Source organism: Myxine glutinosa, chromosome 2, assembly GCF_964187855.1.
Source record: "Myxine glutinosa chromosome 2, kmMyxGlut1.1, whole genome shotgun sequence".
In the NCBI taxonomy this organism is placed as follows: Eukaryota; Metazoa; Chordata; class Myxini; order Myxiniformes; family Myxinidae; genus Myxine; species Myxine glutinosa.
The window spans coordinates 221,328,141-221,354,780 of NC_136262.1; the positions used below are offsets into that span (position 1 = coordinate 221,328,141).

Sequence of the window (26,640 nt, forward strand, 5' to 3'; positions counted from 1 at the left end):
ATGTGGGAAGGAGTATGGATGGTTTTGACGGGGTTCATGGGGGTTACGGATATGGTGTGAGAAATGGAGAAGGTGAAAGGATTTTGGAGTTTGCTAATGGAGCTGATTTGTTGATTTGTAATACTCAGTTCCAGAAAGAGGATAATAAGCTCGTTACATACACGTCAGGTGGGTCGACGACAACCGTTGACTACCTGATGGTGCGTAGGCGAGATGGGGGCACCTCCGGGACATAAAGGTGATCCCGGGGGAGGAGGCTGTTTCACAGCACCACTTGGTTGTCTGCGACGTAAGGGTGAAAGGTGCGAGGAGAGCTCGGCGGGTGAAGTACCAACCGAGAATGAAGGTGTGGAGGTTGAAAGAGGTGACAGTAAGGGAGGCATTAAAAGAGAGGCTGAGTAGGGTCGAGGATGATGTGGTTGAGCTTGAAAGTGGTTGGATGTCAATGAAAGCTAGTCTGTTGGGAGCCGTTGGTGAGGTATGTAGATGGACAAAAGGACCACCGAGGCACTCGGAAACATGGTGGTGGGATGATGAAGTTGGAAAGAGGATTGACGAGAAGAGGAAGAAGTTCAAGGAGTGGCAGAAGGCGAAGGGTACGGGAGCAGAAACAGCAGAGCATGAAAGTTATAAGGCAGCCAGGAAGGCTGCAAAGAAAGAGGTAGCAAAGGCGCACGAGGCATGTAGGAAAATGTTCGGAGAACGCTTGGATTCGGAAGGGGGTCAGAAAGCAGTATTCAGGATTGCAAAGCAGAGAGCGAAAGAGAGGTGTGATGTGATGGGGGTAAGTTGCTTGAAGGATGAAGTGGGACAAATCGTTGTCGACCCAGATGGAATTAAAGGAAGATGGAAAAGATATATGGAAATGCTGTTGAATACAGAGAATGAATGGGATGGCAACATAGAGAGTAACCCAGTTTTAGGACCGGCAGAGAAGATAACTGAGAAGGAAGTTGAGGAAGCGATAAAAGCAATGAAGGGTAGAAAAGCGGGAGGGCCGACGGGAGTTGTGGGAGATATGTTGAAGGCAGCAGGAAGTTGGGGTGTGAAGAGAATGACAGAGATCTGTAATCTGGTGGTGAAAGAAGGCCGCATTCCAGTGGATTGGGAACCGAGTACCCTCGTCCCTCTATACAAGGGGAAAGGTGACCCTCTGGAGTGTGGCTAGTACCGAGCGATAAAGTTATTGGAGCATGGAATGAAGGTATTGGAAAGGGTGTTGGAGAGGAGGATAAGGAAGAAAGTGAAGATCGACGAAATGCAGTTTGGATTCATGCCAGGAAGAGGAACGACAGACGCGCTTTTCATTGTGGGGCAGTTGCAGGAGAAGTACATGGAGAAGAGGAAGAAGTTGTTTCTTGGGTTTGTTGATCTGGAGAAAGCATTCGATCGGGTTCCACGCAAAGTATTGACATGGGCATTGAGGAAGTTAGGAGTGGAGGAATGGTTGATCAGAGTAGTGATGGCAATGTACAAAAGAGCGCACACAGCTGTAAGGACGAAGGACGGGAACAGTGGTGAGTTTGAGGTGAAGGTGGGAGTGCATCAGGGGTCGGTACTAAGTCCACTACTATTTGTAGCTGTGATGGAGGTGCTGGCTCAGAAAGTAAAGGAGGGTTTACCATGGGAGTTGTTGTATGCAGATGATCTGGTGTTGATTGCGGAAAGTATGGATGGACTGAAGGAAAAGATGAACACGTGGAAGGAATGTATGGAGACAAAAGGTCTGAAGGTGAATATCGGAAAGACGAAGGTGATGGCAAGTGGTAAAGCATGTGGTGAGGTGGAAAGAACTGGGAAGTGGCCCTGTGCTGTGTGTAGGAAGGGTGTCGGAGTGAACTCCATTCAGTGTACAATGTGCGCTGAGTGGGTTCATAAAAAATGTAGTGGTCTGAGAGGGTCATTAACCAGTGTGGCAGCTACATTCAAATGTAAGGTGTGCACAGAGGGAGCTGCAGATGGAGGAAATGTTGAGTTGGATCTTGGAGACGGTGTGAAGCTGGAAGGTGTGAAAACATTTAGCTACCTCGGAGACATGCTGAATGGAGAAGGTGGATCAGACTCGGCAACGGTTGCTCGAGTGAGATGTGCATGGAAGAAGTTTCGGGAATTGAGTGGCGTGCTGATGATGAGGGGAGTGTCGTTGAAGCTGAAGGGAAAGGTGTATGCTGCATGTGTGAGAAGTGTTATGATTTATGGGAGCGAGACATGGGTAATGAACGTAGAGCAGCAACGAAGGTTGGAAAGGGTGGAAATGCGAATGGTTCGACGGATGTGCGGAGTATCGTTGAGAGAGAGGAAGACAAATGATGAATTGCGAAAGATGATGGGAATAGAGCCTGTGATTGATGCTGTGAAGAGGAACAGGTTGAGATGGTTTGGTCATGTGTTGAGGAAGGATGAAAGTGACTGGTTGAGAAGTGATGGAAATGAATGTAGAAGGAAGTAGAAGACGGGGAAGACCGAGAAAGATTTGGCTAAAGATGATGGAAGAAGAAATGCGGGCAAGGGGGTTAACAAGGAGAGATGCAGAAAATATGGCAAAATGGAGAAGATTGTCATGGGGACCGCAAGGCTAACCCCCACTCTAGTAGGGAAAATGGCCTTTAAAATGCATGTTATTGCTGTTGTTGATTGATGCTCTGAAGAGCAACAGGTTGAGATGGTTTGGTCATGTGTTGAGGAAGGATGAAAGTGACTGGTTGAGAAGAGTGATGGAAATGAATGTAGAAGGAAGTAGAGGACGGGGAAGAACGAGAAAGACTTGGCTAAAGATGGTGGAAGAAGAAATGCGGGCAAGGGGGTTAACAAGGGGAGATGCAGAAAATAGGGCAAAATGGAGAAGATTGTCATGGGGACCGCAAGGCTAACCCCCACTCTCGCAGGGAAAATGGCCTTAAAATACATGATGTTGTTGTTGTTGTGTGTATATATATCTATATAATAATAGCGTAAGGACTCGACTTTGTTATCCCTTTTACGCCGCACCCAGTGACCCGATGCCCACGGCACTAATGGATTTACGATCTACGAACCGCGCTCTTTGTTTATCACGTACAGCCATACTCGAAAAATCTGAATTAGCCGACGTTGGGGCCCAAAAGCATCCGATTAACTGCTGATACGACGCCATCTTACAACGCCATCGTATTGGCATCTGCTGGGCGAAGGCGAAGCGAGCCATCCGCTGATTGGACAGTCGAGTGGTGTGAACATGGGTGGTGTGAACCAAATGGTCTTTTTATTCCCTTGAACATTTTAAATTAGGATATATAAGGAAACGTCTTTATCGTCATTTTAATAAAGTTAAATGGAGTGACGTTGCGATACTCGGGGTGCGTTGCATAAATCCTCGTAACTCAGAGAGGTGTAGCAGGTGGCGAGACGTAAGGAAGCTTAAAGATAACGAGCTGAAACAGACGAACGATATGTCAATCCCTTTCTACACCGAACGGCAATAAAAGTATGAGAGTGGGAAGGCATGGCCTGAGCACTTCGAGCAGAGAGGACTGATTGGACTTAACTTAAAGAGAAAAAATTGGAGCTTAACGGAAGAAGAAGATCCCATGAGCGCTCCCCTATGCCATCCATAATGGTACACTCTATCCATACACCACATCCTCCCTTCCGTGGATGTTCCACGGGTTTCGGCTAATATATATATATATATATATATATATATATATATATATATATATATATATATACACACACACACGAGTATATAGTTGCAGCCGTGGATTTTGGGGATCAGCTGCCTCGGCTCCCCCAAACTCACCAGACCTGAGGCCACCAGGGCACAGATAACTCCACGAACCGGGCGGGTTGCTCGGCAACTGCAAACAACAATTAGTCGACCACTTTCTTGGTCCAGAGTCCTCCGTCTAATTACCGTTTACCTGTGGGTCAAGTAGTCTTCCAGCTCGGAAACATGCCCTCGTTGTATACTCATGCTACCTTAATAGATTGCAGCCGAGCGAAAAATTGCCAGTGCACACTTGGAATGGAGCCAATTTGTTGGGGTTGAATGTCCCGGCTACCCTAGTATGGGCTATATTGTACGAATGGAGGAAAATATATCACGAGCAGATCAGAATATCAATTCAACAATAGGGGTAATAAGTAGGCTCTGGAATCCTACGGTAAGCTGAACTAGTACAGAGGATAATGGTGAACGGTGGATCCAGGAAAAATGCCGTAATCAAACTTTGGATAAGACGAGATGCCAAACTTCCTTTTCTGCACAACGGTTTTATAAAGCAAAGGCAAAGATGGCGAAAACAATCCCGCTCACACGAGTTATGAGCAAGAAGCCGGAAGCCACCTCCCGTTCCGTTGATAAGAAATTATAAGAAAAAGGGAAGAATTACAGGCTTGTACTACACCAACCTGGCATCGACAGATTGCATGAAAACATTTATAAGCACAGCAGCAAAAACGTTCACACATATCGGTATAGCAGCAAAGGCTTTCTAACAAGGGGATTTATTTACAGGGATGGAGGTAGGGGGCTGAGGGGAGCATATAAGCAATGAAATGCAAAATCAATATCCAGGCAATACACACACAAGGAATAAATTAATCAGCAATCAATGCACAAGGGTCGCACAGACTTTAGAAAACACAGAGACACAGAGCATAGATGTCCCGACCTATCTAGCTCAGCCAACTACCCAATCTACACATAACAGGGTGCCCATCAGACTCATCAAGCGGAAGGGAAAGAAGACAGCAGCAGAGTGAGGTTTGTGTGACCTCTGGCCTCACCGAACCAGAGCCGCCGAGCCCACGGGTCCCATTCGCTTAGGTGAGGGGTGGTGGGAGGGATTACTTCAGTTAATGAGTGTGAGCTTGTAGTGAAGGACCCCCGCATATGGGTTGAGGATCGTCCGGCTCGTCCGGAGATGCTCCCCACTTGATGCCTGGATTTAGCGCTTCTCCCAGCGCTCCGTGCCGCCACCCCGCCTCCTAGCTTCGCTCCACTCATCTGTCCTGCGCTGTTTGCCAAGCCATGATCAACCCCAAGCGTCAGGGAGCTCCAGAGCGATTGAGGAGGGGGGTCGATGAACGAGCGATATGAGACCACATCTTGAGAACTGCTCGAGATGACCTCTTGATGATCTCTTCCAATGATCTCTATATTGACTGGGAAGCAAGCTGGCGAGAACAGGAGGCGCAATGTAAAGCGCGCAGCTGTTGTTGACACTGCACTCTGGTTTACCAGGGTAATGCTTGAGCATGTTGATTATGGAAAGGAAGTGGGAGACACAGGTGAAAGGGATTACTTGCATTGGTTTACCTTTCTGTTTACAAAATTGGCACAGGTGTTTTAAGGTCGTTGTCTCAGAGTTTGGATTTAGTTATGGCACAAATTAAAAGGCTTTAAGAAAATGGGGAGAAAAGGGGAAAAACCTAGCTAATCCCCCACAATGCATATTGTCCCACTAAAACCCACGACACAGAAGGGAAGGACTATCTGAACAAATACTTATGAGATTACCAACTCAGGACCTTTTGTTGGTTGCAAATTACCTTCGGGGATTGCCGGTTCACAGAACTGCAATACTTATAGGCCTATATATCTAATTAATTAACGAACACACAAAAACACACGAACACACACATGCATGTGCATGCATGCATGCATACATACATACATACATACACATATATACACACACACACACACACACACACACACACACACACACACACACACACACACACACACACACACACACACACACACACACACACACACACACACACACACACACACACACACACACACACACACACACACACACACACACACACACACACATATATATATATTGTTGCGGTTTTGCGAATAAAGAATGGCCCCCCAACCCCCCTCGTAGGTAGTTGCACCACAACATGTGGCCTCGCTTTAGTTGTTATTTCTTAGTAAATGTAAGCGTAGTCTCCTTTCCTGTGTTAGTTTGCATTGAGCAGGCCAGTGAGTAAGGTGTTCTTTGGGCAGGAATGCCACGTGCTAGGCCTGGAACAAGTCTGGCAGGCCGAAGGGAGGAGCTGCGGGGGAGTAGCCGGTAAGTGGCGAGCAGCCAATCGGAGCTCAAGGGGTGTGGCTAACAACGGCAGCGAGAGGAGGGGCTTGGAGCATTCAGGTAAGACTCTGGGGCGAGGCCATAAAACCCTGCCACGGGCCCCCCGCCTCAGTCAGAGCTGGGAGAGACGTGGTGGTAAAGTGGAGTGTGCCCAATAAGTCGTGGTGGTTGAGTCGGAGATCAGAGAGCGTTGTGAGCGCAGTGAGAAAGAGGACATTGTAGCGACGAGTGGATTCAGTTGCTTGTTATATGCCCCCCTCTGTACACGAACTCTCCCTGTGCCCTGCGCTCTGCTGCTGCCTGTGAATAATGCGCTCGTGAAGACGATCCATTCCAGGCCACAGACGCACGGTCTCCCTGCCTGCGCTCCCAGCACACATGCCGCGAACATCCGAGGGCCACGCCTGGCGAGCTGTCCGCGAGCGACCGGAGCCAAGGCGCGTTTGAAGCACGAACTGTCCTTCCTTCTTTTCCCTGCGTGAGTGAGTGGGCCCTTGTCCGGGGATAAGTTAAGACTGATTAAGCCTGCTCTGTGTCTCTTCGACTTGTATAGTTGTAAATAAACCGCAACACTACCCCCCTCTCTCACCAGAATCGTCCCGAGCCGACCCCAACAATGCAACGACAGGTAGAGCCTGGCATGCAAATTTACCATTACTTTTCAATGTGACACATAGGTGTAATCCCTCTAGCATTTATTCTGACCCATGTGTGCGACATTTTTAACACTAGATATGTCCCCCCTAATGCGATGAGCAGCTACTCTAACAGACTCACACCCACAACTACCCGAGTATTTCTGGAATTTCAAACTAAACACATAGACGGTGGGCACATTCTTATATTTACAAGCAGAGAACTGAACTTTATTTACAATTCTATGACCCAGGACCTGCACTTTAGGAAGAAATTGGAGGAGAGAAATCAACACTTGATATGGCACTTGCTACTTGCATCTTGCATCTTGCATCTTCTGTGTGCGGCTAACAAAACCGGCTGGCCCTGACCGGCATACAGGCCATATGAAGCATCAGGGCCATCTAAGCTTCCACATCTTCTTCATACCTGGCACACGATAGTAAACAATGCTTTTTATTGGCCAGCAGGGCCACTCTCACGTGGTCCAACTGCGTGGCATCAGTGCCACTCATCAATTGGTCCGAAGGTGCAAGGTAAGTTGCAGAAAGATGCGGCACAGCCTGGGTGCGAGCCACAAGGCTTGTGGTCCATAAGTGTGACAAGGGTGCAGCAAAATGGGTTTGGCAGCAAAGTGCTGCACAGTTCGGCTGCACAGGTGTAGCAAGGGTGCAACAAGGTGGGTCCGGCAGCAAACTGCCGCACAGTTCGGCTGCACCGGTGCGACACTGCAGAATGGATGCTGCACAGTTCGGCCTCCAAAATGGTCCTGGGGCGGGGAGGGAAGACGAAGCGCAACAAGCAAACGGAAAGGACACAGTGGCACACGAAAAACAAGGTGACCAGGCGCCATCATGCCTGGTGCGATGCGAGGGACACAGTAGAGCGAGCATAGCAAACTCGTCCCTAACCGTCCGTACCCCCCACCGTTGGCTACACTACCCTAGCCCCCCTTGTATTTACAATCCGTCTCTATGTCTTGTCTCCCATATCCCCCTCTATACCAAATTTGTCACCGACTCCCTCCCAGGAAGGAAGGGATGGAACACAACAATGTCTCACCCACGCCATGATGCGTCTTACCACTCAATCGGCTTACAGAGCCTCGGTGTGGAGCTCGTCCTCCTTGGTGACTGGCTGTGGATGGTGCGAATGGAATTCTCATCCTAACTACTCTAGTAACATTACACTTTTAAACTACCCGGGGTCGTACCCTGCCAATCGGCCTCTTTAAACTATGTGGTTCTAAGAACCCGAATTCCCATTGCCCACACTGTGGTGCCCTCCAAATTTGGGTCTCACCCCGCAAATTTTCACACTGTGCCCTCGCACAATTTCGGGGCTGGGTCGTGTGGCTCCACTAGCAGGTCTACCTACCTGCGCACCTCCGTCACTGAAGCCGCCTCCCGAGCTTGCCTGCTCCTGCGACTACCTAACCGGGGAAGGCCCTCCCTGGCACTGACCCCCTCTATGCCCACCTTGGCATCGGGCAACCCGGGTCCTCTCCTGGGATCCTTGGGCCCCACTCACAACTACAACTAACCAGCTCCCAGAGCCTACCTACGGCCTCACCTGGCCGACAAACTACCAGTGACGGAGTTCCTCAATAACTATACTCACTAATTAAGCCACACGCCCAGCCATTCCACAGTCTCATGCACCCTACAAAGCACTACTTGCTACGACCCGCACCACAGGTGTCAATATCCATGTAATTTGCCTATGCCCTCTACCTGGCTTTACACTACCCCCCAGGGCTTTCGCGAATGGGTTCCACTTCCCCCCATTTGATCCTTCGCACCATGCATTCCACACCTTTTACTTCCACAGCAACTACTTTCACACCTCTTATTCTTACACCTCAACACAATTCCTCAAACACACAGCATCATCTACCTAACTAATTTCCCCTAAAACTCGTGCTTCCCTCGTCATCCCTTTAAACTAAGCACACCCTTTTTCTTTATCAACCACTTAAACTCTCTACGTCCCCTCTATAGTTCAGGTGTCGCTACTTAATTCTCAGTCTCTACTGTCTTCTAAATCCCTATCAATTATCCTAGCCCTCCCTCGGCTAGCTTCGGTGCCCCATGGAGGCAACCATTGCTGGCCTCTCCATGGGCCTAACACTGCCATCCCCCTAAACTAATACTCATGCCCCCCCCCCCCCCCCGTGTGAGGAATGGTGACACTACCATTCCCCCACGTGGGGGACACTACTCCCCCAAGTCTTCTAAACTATGAGCCTCTCCATGTGGATGTTCGTTGTCACAGCTCGGCCTCGAAGGGCCGAGCGATCCATGCGGGTGGTTGGTCGCCTGTATGTGGTGTCCGTCCGGCATTTTCGATCCAAGGGGGGAGGGATCGATGGGCTCAGGTGCCGGGCTCCATCCCTGCGCGGGGCCTCGCGATCCCACGCAATGATGACCCAACCGGCCACGGTCAGAGCACCGCACCCGACAAGGTGCGTGGCTCCGATCCCTCATACCTCCCCTTGAACCCGGCCGATCGGCCTTGCCGCCGTACAGAGCCAACCATACCGTGCGGGTGCCGGAGGCACGAATCGTGCACACCGGTCCTTGCGAGACCGACGCAGCACCGATTCCCTCCGGTCCCTGCAGCACACAACTCACCGGGGGCTCAAGTACGCTACCCGTCCCACTACGCGCTACCCCGGTCTGTGTCGATGCTTGAGCCGCGTCCTCACACCTCGCGACCCACTCCACACTCGCACACCCAGGCGCACACGTGCCTCCCACACACTCCGTTGTGCATTCTTCCTCGCACTCCGCTATTGCACACTCCGGTGCATACGCTTCCCACACACACTCCGGTGTGCATTCTTCTTCCACACACTCAGTTCTCGCACACTCCAGTGCACACTTTTTCTGCACACTCCAGTGCACAATTTTCCTCCACACACTCGGCCATCGCACACTCCGGTGCACACTTTTCCTCCACACACTCGGCCATCGCACACTCCGGTGCACACTTTTCCCCTACACACTCGCCCATCGCACATGCCGGTGCACACTTTCTCTCCACACACTCGGCCCTCGCACACTCCGGTGCACACTTTCTCTCCACACACTCGGCCATCACACACTCCGGTGCACACTCGGCCATCGCACACTCCGGTACGCACTCTCGCTCCTCGCACTCCGTACCACTCTCCCGCGTACACCGCACAATGGGCCCATCACGAACGCCCGGGTCTCGCCTCTCTCCCAAGCGCACCGAGCACCCGTTCGCGCCAAACACATTCCCGCCACTTGCGCTATTCACCTTAGGGCCCTCCTTCCCCGGCCTCTCCGCCAGCACCTGCAAACCTTTTATGGGGTTAGCAAGCACGGCATCACGGTGTGAACACAGACCTTGCACATATTCCATTTCCACCTCCCATGATTTATTCTCTGTCTCTTCAACCCCCGTCTTTTCTTCTAGCCCGACGATCATCGGCGCCCCTAAAATTTCTTTTTCCAACCCAGCCTTCGCCGGCGCCCCCAAAATTTCCTTTTCCAATTTGACGATCGTCGGCTCCTCTACACACCGTGTCGCTACCCCCATAGCCCCAGTCAATTTGGCTGTGCTCCGCTTTACCTCGCTCTCCACGCGTTCCCCGTATCGCTTCACCCCGTCGCGTACCACCACGACCTTCCCGCTCAACTTGCGCCCAATGTCCTCCCCCATTTTATGTATGTCCTTTCTCGACTCTGCCCTCATCTTCTGCATATCGCACCTGGATTCCTCCCTCAATTTTTCAATTTCCCGGGTGGATTTGTCCCCCAATTCTTTCATTTCCCTGGTGGATTTGTCCCACTGGGCATCCATTTTTCCATTCATTATATTCATGTTATCCCTTATCTCTTGCGTGTCGTCACCCGACTTGACCATGTAGGCCCTCATTTGTGCCATAAATAGGCCCCAGTCCCCTGGCACCGCGGGCTCGGCTTCCGCCGCCACGTGCGAGGCGCCGCCATTTTCTTCCCCTGCTGCTGCACCCTCATCTACTTCCTCCACTACCAACTGTTCCTGCCGGTCCTGGGTCATTGGTTCTTCCTCATTTATTATTCCCACCGCCATCTGACCATCTTGGCCAGCCATCGTACGAATATAATTTGGTTTTTAAAAACTAAATTTCGTCCACTCCTAATTTTTGAGTGCGTGAAACGCACTCTAGGTCCAATCATCCCACTCCTGGACACCGATTTGTTGCGGGTCCAATTTGTTGGTCTAATTTTTTTTTTTTTTTTGTCAGGGTTCAAATCCCAATCCTGACTACCAATTTGTTGCGGATCTCTCGAAGCCCGCCGACGTACAGAGGGGGGGTTAAACCCCTTTTCCCCCTCGGGTCTTCAAGTCAACGAGGCCGAGTCACCACTCCCGTAGCGAGCGTGCGGAAGGGTATCGGGTCGATTCCACACGTACCTTCGGTAGCCACGCCGCCACGAAAACGGGGACTGGACCTCGCACAAGCCACGCTAATCGAATACGCCCGAGCGGTTTGCGTATCACGTGACTCGTGCCGTTACTTTTATTGAACCCGATTTGAGCGGTTTTATTCGTGCGATGCTAGGCCAATGGTGAAATGACGGGCACGATCAAATGGAAGAAAGAACAGGTTTATTTACAACTATACAAAGTGAACAGACACAGAGCGTCTGTGGCCCGTAATGGATCGTCCTCACGAGCGCGTTATTCACAGGCAGCAGCAGAGCGCAGGGCACAGGGAGAGTTCGTGTACAGAGGGGGGCTTATAACAAGCAACTGAATCCACTCGTGGCTACAATGTCTCTTTCTCACTGCGCTCACAGCGCTCTCTGATCTCCGACTCAACCACCACGACTTATAGGGCACACTCCACTTTGCCACCAGGTCTCTCCCAGCTCTGACTGAGGCGGGGGGCCCGGGGCAGGGTTCATGGCCCCGCCCCAGAGTCTTAGCCGAATGTTCCAAGCCTCTCCTCTCGCTGCCGTTGTTAGCCACTCCCCTTGAGCTCCGATTGGCTGCTCGCCGCTTACCGGCCACTCCCCTGCAGCTCCTCCCTTCGGCCTGCCAGACTTGTTCTAGGCCAAGCACGTAGCATTCCAGCCCAAAGAACACCCAACTCACTTGTCTGCTCAACGCAAACTAACACAGGAAAGGAGACTACGCTTACATTTACTAAGAAATAACTGAACTAAAGCGAGGCTACATGTTGTGGTGCAACTACCTACGAGGGGGGGTCATTCTTTATTCACAAAACCGCAACAATATATACACACACACACGCACGCGCACACACACACACACACACACACACACACACACACACACACACACACACACACACACACACACACACACACACACACACACACACACACACACACACACACACACACACACACACACACACACACACCTCGTTTTTTCATTTCTGTTCCTCACAATTCTATCTCTCTCTTTTATTCACACACACACACACACACACACACACACACACACACACACACACACACACACACACACACACACACACACACACACACACACACACACACACAATTAATTGTACAGTATTGGTTGTTCCCAAACTTAAATATAAATAATTTAAAGGCTTGTTGTAAATGATGTTAATTTCACAACATCCCATATTCAACTTTATTTAAATTGTAAACCTAAAACATAGTTTCTCCACCTAAAGCAAGAACCTTAACCTGTAAGCAATTGACTAGTTTCCCGACTGCATGGATCATCAGCTGGGCACCGTTCTTCCTCAAGGTTTCGATCTTTTCAGCCCAGCTTACACACATAGGCCTATTTATACACACACACATATACAGTATATATATAATTATATATGCACATAAATTATACATACACATACATACATACACACAATTATACATACACACACACACAATTATATATATATACACACACACACACACACAATTATATATATATACACACACACAATTATATATACACATACACATAAACACACACACAATTATATATACACACACATACAATTATATACACACACACACACACACACACACACACACACACACAAACACACAATTATATATACACATACACATAAACACACACACACACACACACACACACAATTATATATACACATAAACACACACACACACACACACACACACACACACACACACACACACACACACACGCTTTTGAAAGGTGGGAGGGCTCCGTTCCACCTTCTGAAACCCGCACATGGAGATAACAACCAACGACACACACACGTCAAGGCATGAGATTTACAGTTCGACAATTCTGCAGTTTGCACTGTACAGTGAGTGTACAGTGTACTAGTAGTAGTACTTGTTCACCACAGATCACGAACCACCGCATCATTACAACAGTATCATTCCGGTAGAACGCCAGATCGACAGAACCAATCTCATCAAGTAGGTAAATCTTTCATGTCTCAATGACAATGTCATCGGTAAGACTAAGAGGATTCTGCCTCGTCTAAAATACAAATCGACCTCATTTCGAGAGGGTTCTGTCCATATTAACCAGGCCCGTTGCGCTTGTGCAAGCGATGACAGTAGTACTACTACTAGTAATACTAATAGTAGCAAATAATGAAGGGAATGCACCAGGAATCGTCCCTACCTCAGCTACAGCGAGACGTTCTCGGCTCCTTCCGCGCCGAACGAGCCGTGCATGACCCCCAGACGGGAGATGTGTAATTGGTCGGACAAGCACGAAAACCAGAGACCTTTCCACACGGTTGAGATTGAAGCCGGTTTTCCTGTCCACCAGGCGGCGGCCCGGCAGCGTACTACGTCATGCGACACGTGACCTTGTCGAGGAGGAAGTTTGATTGCAATTTTACAAATCCGAGCATTTGCAAAGGTTCGAGGGTTTTCCGCGTTACATTATTATTACATTATGGTGCTTGTCACATGTATCGTGATAATTTATGTTTAACAACAAAAATATTAAATGAGATGCAGCTCTGAGCAGCTAAAGCTTATACACCGCTTCAGGCTAGCAACGTTATGGGAGCAAGGAACATTAAGAACGCTACAAAAATCCAGCAACTGCAGCTAGCAATCCGACCACAGTAAGTGTTGTCAATGATAAAACACAACTTGGGCGCAGTGCGGCTCGTTGCCTATCGTTCGTTAAAGCGTCGCTGTTTGTCTACTAGTACGAGCAAAGTACCAGGCGTTGCCGGGCAACGCAGAGGTCCTTCTCCTCCTTCTCTTTCGCCTCTTCCTCCTCCTCTTCCTCCTCCTCCTTCCTCCTTCCTCCTCTCCTCCTTCCTCCTCCTCCTCCCGCCTCCTCCTCCCCTCCTCTATGCCCCCCCTCCTCCTCCTCCCTACTCCTCTCTCCTCCTCCTCCTCCTCCTCCACCTCCTCCTCATACCTCCTCCTCCTCCTCCACCTACTCCCACCCCTCCGGACCCAGACCCACAGAGTTCTATAAATAAACAAGAGTGCGCACCTATCACGTGACCCTGTGCCGTTTGGAAGGTGATAGGTGAGCCGCCATGACCAAAGAGGGGAAAATCGGCGCTGTTTACGTCAGCCGGCCGCGACATTCAAAATACCGCAACGGTAAAGTTTTGTTGATGTTTTACCGCATGTAATGTACTAAAGCTGCAAGAATATTGCTGCCAAAATGCCACATTCCTGTGCCGTTTGGCGTTGCTACAGCAGAAGAAAAGTGGGGATAAAGCGCGGCGTTACGCGCGCTGCTTGTGAGCAAGGAGGAAGCGGACAAGCGGTAACATATAAACGTCTTTATTGTAAGACTACACTGTAACACTGAACTCCTCCGGGCTGGTCGCCCGGGGTATATCATGAGGCCACGCCTACCCCTCGGGCGTGGCCACCGCCCACTCGGTGCGTGGAATGATGTCACCACGCCAGTGGGCTTTTGTGTCCGCCACACGCGCCCCCCCAGAATTCCCGCGCACCTGGAGGGCCAGTTTGCGGGGCAGACGAATGACCTGGCCGAAGCGCCCCCTGGCGATCGGCGGCGTCCGGGGTGCAGGGATACCAGGTGGGATGCCCCTGGCTGCCCCTGGGATGGGTGCAGGACCGGGGGGCGCCGTGGCGGCGGGGCTGGGCGGTGCCGGGGGTCCGCCCGCAGGAGGGCGGCCCCGACGTGGGGGTCGGGCCACTGGCGGTGGATGGTCCACATCGAGGTGGGCCGGCTTGAGGCGGTCTACCGAAACGCGGTCAGGAGTACCGCCGATGTCCAGGGTGAAGTGCTTCGCCCCGGTCTCCAGCACGCGGAAAGGCCCATCGTACGGGGGCCGCAGTGGTGTCCGATGGGCATCGTGGCGGACGAAGACGTACTCCGCCGTGCAAAGCTCCGGGGCGACGTGCGTCGGTGGGTGCCCGTGGCATGCCGTTGGCACCGGGGCGAACCTCTGGGCGGTCTCTTGCAGAGCGGAGCGCTGCTGTGCCGCGGACCATGGTGCCGTGGAGTCGGGGAGGAACTCGCCCGGCACCCGCAGCGGTTGCCCGAAGACCAACTCCGCCGCGGATGCGCGCAGGTCCTCCTTGGGCGCCGTCCGGAGGCCCAGCAGGACCCAGGGGAGCCTGTCGACCCAGCCGCCGTCGCGGAGGGTGGCCCGGAGCGCGGCCTTCAATGAGCGGTGAAATCGCTCACACAGGCCGTTAGCCTGGGGGTGGTAGGCCGTGGTTCGGTGCAGCCGGACCCCGAGCCCCTGCGCAACCGCCCCCCAGAGCTCCGAGGTGAACTGGGGGCCGCGGTCGGATGAGATGTCTGAGGGGGCGCCGAACCGGGCGACCCAGGTGGCGATGAAAGCCTGCGCGACATCGGCCGCCGTTGTCGACGCCAAGGGCACGGCCTCCGGCCACCGGGTGGTGCGGTCCACCATGGTGAGGACGTAGGTGAAACCCCGCGAGGGGGGCAGAGGTCCCACCAGGTCCACGTGGACGTGGTCAAACCGGCGTTCCGGCACCGTGAACGGGGCCAACGGGGCCTGGGTGTGCCGGTGCACCTTGGCGCGCTGGCACGCGAGGCACGTCCTGGCCCAGCCGCGGACGGCCTTCCGGAGGCCATGCCAGACGAACTTGTCGGCGATCAGCCTTTGGGAGGCCCTCGCGCCCGGGTGGGACAGGCCGTGGATGGCGTCAAACACCTGGCGCTGCCAGCCCGCGGGCACAATGGGGCGAGGACGCCCGAGGGAGACGTCGCACAAGAGAGCCGCGCCCGCGCCGTCGAACGGCACCTCGGTGACGCGGAGGCCCGTGACGGCGGTCCGCAAGGCCTGGACGTCGGGGTCAGCGGCCTGGTCCGCTGCCATCCGGGCATAGTCGATGCCGAGGTGGACTGCGTGGGCGACGGCCCGGGAAAGGCAATCCGCCACCGGGTTGTCCTTCCCCGCGACGTGCTGGATGTCCGTCGTGTACTCGGACACGGCCGAGAGGTGACGCTGCTGCCGGGCCGACCACGGCTCGGTGACCTTGCCCATCGCGAAGATCAGCGGCTTGTGGTCGACGAAGGCAGTGAACGCCCGGCCCTCGAGCAGATGGCGGAAGTGCCTGACCGCCAAGTGAAGTCCGAGCAACTCGCGGTCGAAGGTACTGTAACGGCGTTCGGGCGGGCGAAGCTGCCGGCTAAAGAACGCCAGCGGTTGCCAAGCTCCACGCACCCATTGCTCGTGCACCGCGCCCACCGCGTAGTCCGAGGCATCGGTGGTGAGGGCGATCGGTGCATCGGGCGCCGGGTGCGCGAGCATGGTGGCGTTAGCCAAGGCGAGCTTCGCGCCCGTGAACGCCGTGTCCATCTGCTCGGTCCAGGTAACGTCACCTTTGCCCGGCTTACCTCGGAGAGCTTCGTGCAGGGGGCGCAGGAGCTGGGCGATACGGGGCAGGAACCGATGGTAAAAGTTCACCATGCCCAGGAACTCCTGCAGCCCTCTGATCGTGCGGGGGCGCGGAAACCCCTTCACCGCCTCCACCTTGGCCGGCAGGGGGACGGCGCCGTGCCTGGTGACACGGTGCCCCAGAAAATCGATTGTGGCGGCGCCGAACCGGCACTTTGCGGGGTTCACAATCAGGCCATGCTGGCCCAGGCGTTCGAAGAGCGTGCGGAGGTGGCGTAGGTGCTCTTCGCGGGACGCGCTGGCGACGAGGATATCGTCCAGGTAGACGTAGACAAAATCCAAGTCGCGCAGGATGCTGTCCATCAGTCGCTGGAACGCCTGAGCCGCATTCTTCAGACCGAAGGGCATGCGCAGGAACTCGAAGAGTCCGAATGGCGTGATGACCGCCGTCTTTGGGACGTCCTCCGGCCTGACGGGGACCTGATGGTAGCCGCGTATGAGGTCCACCTTCGAGAAGAAGGACCTGCCCGCCAAACGGGCGGAAAAGTCCTGAATGTGGGGGACGGGGTAGCGGTCGGGAGTCGTGGCGTCATTGAGACGGCGATAGTCCCCGCACGGTCGCCATCCCCCGCCGGGCTTCGGCACGATGTGCAGCGGCGACGCCCAAGCGCTCTCTGAGCGCCGAACGATGCCGAGTCGCTCCAGGGTAGCGAACTCCGCTTTTGCCACTGCCAGCTTCGTCGGCTCGAGGCGGCGTGCCCGGGCGTAGACCGGTGGCCCGACGGTGGGGATGTGATGGGCCACCCCGTGCTTGACGGCCCCCGCCGAGAAGGTGGGCCGCGTGAGGGCCGGGAAGCCGGCGAGGAGGCGGGTGAATGCGTCCGCTGCCGGAAGCGTACAGACCAACGTGGCCGGAACCGAATCGTTCGGCAAGCCGCTTGGCAAGCCGCTCGTTGAGCTGGGCAACGCACATGCGAGCGAGCTGAACGTCTCGGCCTGGACAAGCCGTCTGCGCTTGACGTCGACCAGGAGCCCATTAGCGCACAGGAAGTCCGCGCCAAGCAGTGCCATGGGCACGTCGGCGGTGACGAACGTCCATCGGAAAACCTGCCCTCCAAACCGCAGAGAGAGGCAGCGTTTTCCGTACGTACGGATGGGCGTCCCGTTCGCGGCAAGCAGCGCGGGGCCCCCACCCGCGGCATGCTTGTCTGACGTGCCGGCGGGAATGACACTCACCTGTGCTCCCGTGTCGCACAGGTAACGGCGCCCGGAGAAGGTGTCCGTTATGAACAGCAGGCTGCTCGAACGGCCGGCGCTCATCGCCACAATTGAGCGCCGACCCGGGCGTTTCCCGACCCGTTGAAGGAGCACGGCGGATGACACCGCCGAGCTTCGTGGCCGAACTTGGCGTGGAACCAGCACCAGGTGGTGGAGCTGGAGGAGTGCGGCTGGCTCCGCCAGGCCGGTGGAGTCGACGGGTTTCCCCGCGGTGGCGGTTTTCGCCGCGGCGGTGGGCGGGGCGTGGCGGCGTTCACGAGGTGCGTATCAGCATGCTGCTGAACCACAGCGTGCTGTAGAAGATGATGCTGTGGAACATCAGCGTGCTGTAGAAGATGATGCTGTGGAACATCAGCGTGCTGTAGAAGATGATGCTGTGGAACATCAGCGTGCTGTAGAAGATGATGCTGTGGAACATCAGCGTCGAAGGCCGTGACGGCCACGCCAACGCTCGCCCGCGTGTCCGAAGCGGCGAAGTACTTGTCCGCCTCGGCCGCCAATGCTCGGGGTTCCGTTAGCCCGGTCCCGGCCAACGCGAGGCGAACCTGCGCTGGAAGTTGGCGACGGAAAAGCGCCCGGAATAGCGAACCGGGGGCTTCGTCGCCCAACAGTGACAGCATATGGTCCATTCGGACCGACGGGCGCGTCTCACCGAGCTCGGGGAGATCCAGGAGGCGGTCGGCCCGTGCGTCGTCCGTGAGGCTGAACGTGGCTAGGAGTAGCCGCTTGAGTGCCTCGTACTTGTGGCCGTCCGGTGGGTGGCGAAGGACGGACACAACTCGAGCGGCCGTGCCGGGCCCGAGGGAGGCGACGACGTGGCAGTAGCGCGTGTCATCGCCGGTGAGGTGCCGAAGCTGAAATTGGGCTTCGGCCTGGACGAACCAGACTTCGACCTGAGCCTCCCAAAATTCCGGAAGTTTGACGAAGGCGGCCATGGCGATGGCGTCGCGTGTGGAAGGATCGCTCCGGCAGATCCAACGTCGAGGGTCACCAGTAAAGCGCGGCGTTACGCGCGCTGCTTGTGAGCAAGGAGGAAGCGGACAAGCGGTAACATATAAACGTCTTTATTGTAAGACTACACTGTAACACTGAACTCCTCCGGGCTGGTCGCCCGGGGTATATCATGAGGCCACGCCTACCCCTCGGGCGTGGCCACCGCCCACTCGGTGCGTGGAATGATGTCACCACGCCAGTGGGCTTTTGTGTCCGCCACAGGGATGAATATTTCTTCCCACGAGTGTTTCGAATATTTTTATTAGTGAAAATTGACTTCGTTTCGAGACTTTTCAGCACATAGTCGGTAGCGCAATGCAAGTCAAATGCACATCATGATGCATAAGCTTAGGCCTATTTGTCACGTCAGTCCGACACTCGGCAGGTAGTTTGACTGTTTGATGACATAAATAAACCTTTCACAATCTTTTTGTCAAAGTTATTTCATCGAAAAGTGACAGACTTTACTCTGAGCAAGCTCAAAATCATAAATTTCTAGTTAGCTTAGCAAGAACATGAAGAACGGCAATGATTTATGAATACAATTGAATGCATGAATGAATGCAGGAATGAATGAATGCTGAAATGAATGAATGAATGCTGAAATGAATGAATGCCTGAATGAATTTTTGAATGAATGTGGTGTCATGACACAACTAAATTCATTTTAGTTTAGCTAGGACTTTAACTAAACTTACTTTTATGTCCCCATCTTCAGTCCATGCATGCAATAAATCTAATTTATCTATCATAGCACGCCTGGAGGTAGATTGGTAGAGATTACAAAATATTATAGGCCTAGCCCTAGACCAAATATAAGGCTATTATGACATGATTAAGCCCTTACACTCTCACACTTGTGCCAAATGTACCACGGGAGCAAGGCCGACAGTGGAAGGTGAGGGAGGGGATCGTGTTGGCATAATTGTGAGGTTTGGGTGAACTTTTTCAACAGCATGAAAATCTAGTGGGAAAAATAAAGTGGGATAGGGCCTAGGCCCTATGGCTATGCCTAGCCCCTAGCTAGGCCTGATGATACTAGTACTACTACCATGACATATTGTTATGTCTGGTGGGTAGTGATATGTAGAGCAGAATAGAGCTGAATAGGTAACATGCTTCGTGTGTCGCAGTAAGGAAAACTACTTGTAATAAGTTCTTCGTGTGTAGGCGTTTTGTCTGTTAAGATGTATAATTCTGAATCTACCAGGAGGTTCGAGTGATAGGTAGTGTAGGGATTAAGGAGTAGCGCCCCTGTGTGTCCTCCCCTGGTTAGCCAAACCTTTGTCCCTTTTGGCACTGCACACCACATAGACATTCCGACGTGTCCTTAGCGCAACACTAAATAACGCCCTCCCCCCTGACATGACTTAGGAAGAAACCGGGCCAGGACACCGCCGAATGGCCGCCGCCATTTACGCCTCTGACAGGCCTATCCACCTCGATTGCCACGTGCTACGACGACACCACAGGCCCGTGATTCGGTGGAGGCTCTGATTGGTTGGCAGTGCGCCAATGCTGACGTCACCGGCCGAGGCTATAAAGAAGAGCGTGCGGAACTCAGCATAAAGAGAGAGAGAGAGCCCGAGTTGAGTTGAGCAGCGTGGTTGAGATCCTGAGCGAGTGAGATCCGATTAACGAGCGCCGAACGCCTTTTGGGCAGTTGGTTTTGATCCAGAGAGTTGACTTCGCAGAGAGGAGGACTGTGGTTCGAATCGACCTCGTGTGGAGCCGCTGGCCTGCGTTGGACACGTGGTGCTTGGAGCAAGGCCTTGTGGCACTTGGAGCGAGGAACCTCGTGGTGTGCGATCGAGGCCGAACGGAGCGGTGTTGGACGGCAGCCACCAAGACGACAAAGACGAGATAAGGCCGCATCCGTCAATACACTTTACATAAAAGATGTGTTATTTTCGTATTTCATCCCCCCCATCTTGTGTTTGAGGTCTGGTGTGCGGGATCCCGATTTAGGATATTCATTACCGGCGTGTGCTTTTCCTGTCCTTGTTTTTTTTCATTCAATAAACCCTTGTATTATTTTTTATATATATTCCTGAACACAGTTTTCCGGGTGGTTGATTTTAACAGTGAAGGCCGCGGGGGCTCTTGTCGCCCCCCTCCATCCCGCGCGCTTGGGTAGCTTTGGTTTCGGAGTCCGCCATTGCGTTTTCGCCTCGGAAGTTAAAGCCTTCACGATCGGCATCCACGACCGCCTGATATAAATTTTGGCGGTTGCACGACAATATCATGTGTTTTTAGGGCCAAGATTGATACGCAGGCCTTGGAACCGAGACTACACTACCGACAGCTTATTAAGCAAAATGTCTAAACTTTGATGCCTTCAATTGTGACTCGACTACTAAAACTCTATACCCCTTCACAAGAACTCTTTAGCTGAGGCTCCTGCTGATCATCCATACTATTCACCACATGATCCCACATATCCATCCCAATTGACAACCAGGAAGGACAGAGGTGGCTTAGTTAAACCGCGTGAAGATGTGTTCCACATTGTAAAAACAACAGACACAATTCTAAGGTACAGTATACATGTTTCAGTCGGGATGCACCAAAAGATTTCATGGGGGGCTGGGTGTTTTTTTGAAGAAAAGAATTGTCGCACACAAAATGGATTTTAAAACAATTTCGTCCTCGAAGGCAACAGAAAAAAATTGTTTTCAAACTCTGTCATGTGTATAATATGGTGAATTAAAAAATTGGCCGCCAAAAAAAAAAAAGTTGCCGCCAAAAACAAGCGAATCCTCTTGGATTGCGCTGAGGTTCGGGCATGGAATTTCGAGCCTCGATCATGGTTCGAGCCTCGATCTTGTATACAAAAATAATAATAATAATAAGAACCTTGGGCCGAATCTCGCGCTTCACCAGTGCGCGTGCGCGAATTTACGTCACGTCGGCAGCGAGAAGGGGTTCCCCAACACGAACCAATCAGGAACTGCCACGTCACACTTATATGATCTCAGAATTCCTGTGACAGGAATTCGCGTTACACTGGCTGGCGGTCATTCGCTAGAGGCGCTTCCTCAGCGCTAATAAAATTTTGCTCCAACCCCAACTACCCAGCCCCCCATGGAGGCACACCCAGGGGGAAATCAATTTTTGGCACATGGGGGGGAGGGGGGAAATTATTGCTCTTAACTTGAATTGAATAGAGTGATCCTTGGAAAGTGGAAATGATATTGGGGAGGCAAAAGTCAAAGTCAGTTTGCGGTCAAATTCGGTCATTCATTTTCAACGTGTACATTGAATATTTTATTTCAGCATTTATTGCACATGATTTGATGTATTTTGATGAAATTTGCACTCAATGATGACCTGTACATGTATATGTATAGCAACATTGCATACATGTTATGCTTTAGTTCACCTACAAAGCGTCTCTACCTGTGCACTACACGTTTCTTGTTGACCGCTTTTGTTTGCACGCGTAAATATGATGATGCAATTCCATGGACAGTGCGCACACATTATAGCTGCACAACCTAAAACATGCAATGACGTCAGACAGGCTACCGATCTTGGAAGTGAACCAATGCATAGTGAATGTGAGGTCGAGGTCAAAGGTCATAGGTTTTCTAGTGTTACTGATGTGCTGTGCAGTACGTCCATGCTGCCTTTTCGGTTTACAATTTTTTTTTAAAGTTTATTTATCTTTCAATTTTAGGAAAACACAAGTCAGGAGACGACGATGGTTCACGAGCGAGCGGTATTCAATGACAAAGGACGGATTATAACCGAAACAGGCCCGGACAGGCCAGGCACAGAAATGTCAAAACGAAGGTTACTGACCTTGAAATGAGATAGAAAATAATGTATAATCAGTTATGAGGTTGGTTAGCTACACAATACCGAAAATTCGGTTCGATTCCGACAACTTTGAAAATTTGACCTTTGTGGCCTTCAAAGGTCAAAGCTCGAAGATTCTGAAATTTGTTGGAAAACTTGTATTTCATGATGTATATGATAATATAAGATAATGTACGACATTTCACCCTATCAGGAAGCGAACAATGTAATAAAACCATCAAAACTCGACTTTTCTAAATTTCGTGACCTTGTGACCTTGACCTTGGGACGAAAATGAAAAATCGAGCTCCGTGGGGCTAGACACGTGACATTGGCCTAACCAAATACCGAAACCCCTGTCAGATTCCACCAACTCCCTCGGAGAAGATGTGGCTTGAACTCGATTACCCCCTAAAAAGACATCTTTTTCAGGCATCGCTCCGCCCACAATGGGCGCAATACGCCCACTCTAGGCAGGACACAACTAGATCATGATATCAACTTCCCACCTAACTTTCATCAAGATCGGATGATATCATCGGGTAGTTATGCTGCGGACAGACAGACAGACAGATGCACACCCATGACAAATATAGTGGTCACTTGATAACTCGTGAACCAATTGTGTACTACTGAAGGTGGACCCATGAGGACATCCTCCAATCTGTTGAAGTCAGTTCAGTTCGAAGTCCTGAATACCGTGCATGGTTCTGTCTTCTCAGATGTGAATGAACACTGCCTTGACCAATACTTGATGGAAGAAGATGATCATGTCATTCAGCTTATAAAGAAAATCAGCTCCTTATTCATTAGGACTATTCTTCATCATCATGGCAGACTGTGCACAGAACGTTTTGTTAATGAAAATAAGCCATCAAGGAGACACCAACTGACAAAAACTAATTTGTTTTTAGGACAATAAATTATATCACTGTTGTGATGCTCTCCTGGGTACGGTACATCTTGAAGTTCCTGAAAATTGGGGCATGTTAACTGGTTATCGGGATTATGTTAATTCCCCTGTTAGTCAAACCTCTGTGATCTATCCTTTGCCCTTTATGGCACAGCACCATAGACACGAGTTAGAATTGCCATTAAACTACACTAAATAACAATAAAAACCAACCGGAAGCCAGGCATTAAGCACTAGGGCTAACAATCCCGCCTGGCAGACACACATCGGGCGAGCAGGCCGAGCCATGCCGAGAAGGACAGTGATTGCGCAGGAGTTGACCAATGGGAAGGCCGGGGTAGGAAGGGACTCACTGATTGGTGAAGGAAGGATGAGGAAGAAGCAGCGCGCTGATTGGCAAGGTTCGACTGATGACGTCAGAAGTGGACTACGTGTGGATTGGTGGAGAGCTGAGCATGCAGTGGTGCCCTGCGGGCATTGGTGGAGAGGCACAGATGACGTCATGAGAGGGTCAATAAAAGAACTCTCGGACCGACATTTTCTCTCTTTCCTTTTTCTTGCCCTCTCTGGCCTTCTCCTTGTTCTCTCTCTCTCTTGTCCCTCACACCTTCCTCTGCCCTAGACTCTCTCCTCTTGGTGCCGGCCTTTCGTGGAAGACGGCTGTGCGTGGACGACGGGCTCCAGGAAGCGATCGGACCGACAGTGTTCAGAGGAGCCATCGGGAGACGTGCAGAGGCAGCCGGGAAGAGCCGCGGCCCGAGAACTGCGGTTCTCCATGCATGGACGAGTGTACGAGCACTGCAGTGTGAAAGGTTGCAATGAGACCTGGCTCCCACCAATGCGCGTGCCTCGCACGCAAGGTCGCCAGTGCCCCGGACCCGTTTGGAGACCCCGATGAGATCCCACCAGTGATTGGAGCTAAGTGCAATAAATAACCCACATATTAATTTTCATATATTCTTCCCTTCGTCTGTGTGCAAGTCTGTTGTGGGGACGTCCCATTTAAGAATTTAGTTCGACCGTGTTTTATTTTGTACCGGCATTTTCTTTTAATAAAGCCGGTGTTTTGGACATTTTAAATCCAGTTTCGTTTTGAGTTACTTTTTGCAGATTGAAGACTGCCTGGCAGGATCGCTCAGGTAAGCGCTTCAGCTTCCTCTCCTCCCCTTTCTCCCTCCGGCGCATATGATAAAAGTCCGCATTTGATCAACGCCTCGGAGTTAAAGCTTGTTTTGGCTATTCGTGATCCCTGTGGTGTTCACCTGGGGAATCGCACGACAAAATATATATATATATATATCACACGACAATCAGCAAGTTGTTGCGTCCTTGGACGACTCCTCAGCACCATCCTGACACACCACTGGTTGTGCTACGGAATGAGGTGTTTTACAGGCAGCCGGAGTGCAAATCCTAATTTAATTTAATCGCTAATTAACAAGCCCCACCCCTCGTGATGGGGACGAAGATACAAGCTTAACCCGGCACACAAACTACTGGATCCCTAATTATGGTACAGCGAGGTGGTTCTTCTTCTTCAGGACAGTCGGAGCACACCAATCTATACACTCTACCTGGATTAAAGTATCCCTATACCCCCTAGAAACGTAACACAGCACCCCCCCCCCCCCCCACCCCCCGGAACCCCTTGCGAGAGGACCCAGTACCCTGGTACTCATTTTGCCAACCTCAGAAGGATGCCAGCCTGAGTCAACCCCACCTGGTATGAATTCAACAGGTGAACGGGATTCAAACTCAGGACCTTAGGAACTCAAGCCCACCACCCTAAAAAATCTCATACCTTGTGCATTATTAGAAGTGGATTGTGTTCCTTTTTAAACTGAAGTTAGTTAATCATGCAGGGTTAAGTTCCTGTCGACCAAGTCAACAGTCAACAGCGAGGTCGGGTCTTCTCTTGTGGTGTTATCAGTGTGCCAGTACTGCTACTTTTATTTCTCGGATGAAGTGTTAACGCCCGAAACATCAGCCTCTCCTTGTAGTGTAGCAGCATAGCAAACCTGTTGTGCATTTTGTGATACAAGCACCAAATTTGGCACAAATGTACATTAATATGTTGCGAACATTTTCAGATATTGGGCCACTTGAAATTCCGTAATTATTTTTTTCAAATTTTTTCAAATTTCGTAATTTCAAATTTTTCGGGTGACACCGTCACAATTTCGGTCTTCGAGGCCGGCCGATATAGTGGGGCGGCTTAGCCCAAATATTCAAAAGAATTGTGCATTTTGTGATACAAGCACCAAATTTGGCACAAATGTACATTAATATGTTGCGAACATTGTGTGGTCAGCAATGAAGACGAGAGTCTGAATTACATGTATGCAAAAGACCTTGTGAACCAGTGAAGCAAATACACGGGTAAGCATGAATTAAATCTAGGGCATGATATAATTTCCATGATGTTTACCTCTACACTCAATGGTGGAAGGAGGTAATGTTTTGATCCCAGCTTGTCTGTATGTCTGTTTGTCTGTTAGTCCACAAAATTCCAGACAAAGCTTGTAGTAGTGGTAGTTGTAGTGGTAGTGGTGATAACAGAAATTGTTATATAGAACTGAACTTATATTATTATTATTATATGCAGAAAATAACTTCATTTCTATATGCCCTGCAGTGGACAGGTTAATTGGTTTATGCACTGAAGGGGTCACCCTGGTGTGCACTGCTGTGTTCTGCCTCACTGAGTTGTTCAGGTATGATGTACTCAGCACAAGCTTCCGGTCGGCCCGGAGGTGGGGGTGCGGGGCCTGTCACGGAACGTCAAAACAAACGGCCTGCCGGGGCCGCCCAAAAGTCGGGCGTGAGGGGCGCGTCCACTAATGGAACGCCTCTCGCTTCCCAGATCGAGGGCCACGTGGTCAGGAGAACCTCGTCCCTTCCGGTCACACTTTGCCTATCGGCCGGCCTCGAAGACCGAAATTGTGACGGTGTCACCCGAAAATTTTGAAATTACAAAATTTGAAAAAAATTGAAAAAAAAAATTACGGAATTTCAAGTGGCCCAATATCTGAAAATGTTCGCAACATATTAATGTACATTTGTGCCAAATTTGGTGCTTGTATCACAAAATGCAC

The 26,640-nt window shown here is 51.5% G+C and overlaps 1 protein-coding gene across 1 annotated transcript in view; it reads right to left on the minus strand.

The window, feature by feature from the left end:
* The window catches only part of LOC137422161 (putative E3 ubiquitin-protein ligase HERC1), a 443,323-nt gene extending 429,804 nt beyond the window's left edge, over positions 1–13,519 (minus strand). The window contains 1 exon segment of the mRNA XM_078772274.1: positions 13,365–13,519. The gene's annotated coding sequence lies outside the window, so the exon portion shown is untranslated.
* Between the last annotated feature and the right edge of the window lie 13,121 nt (positions 13,520–26,640).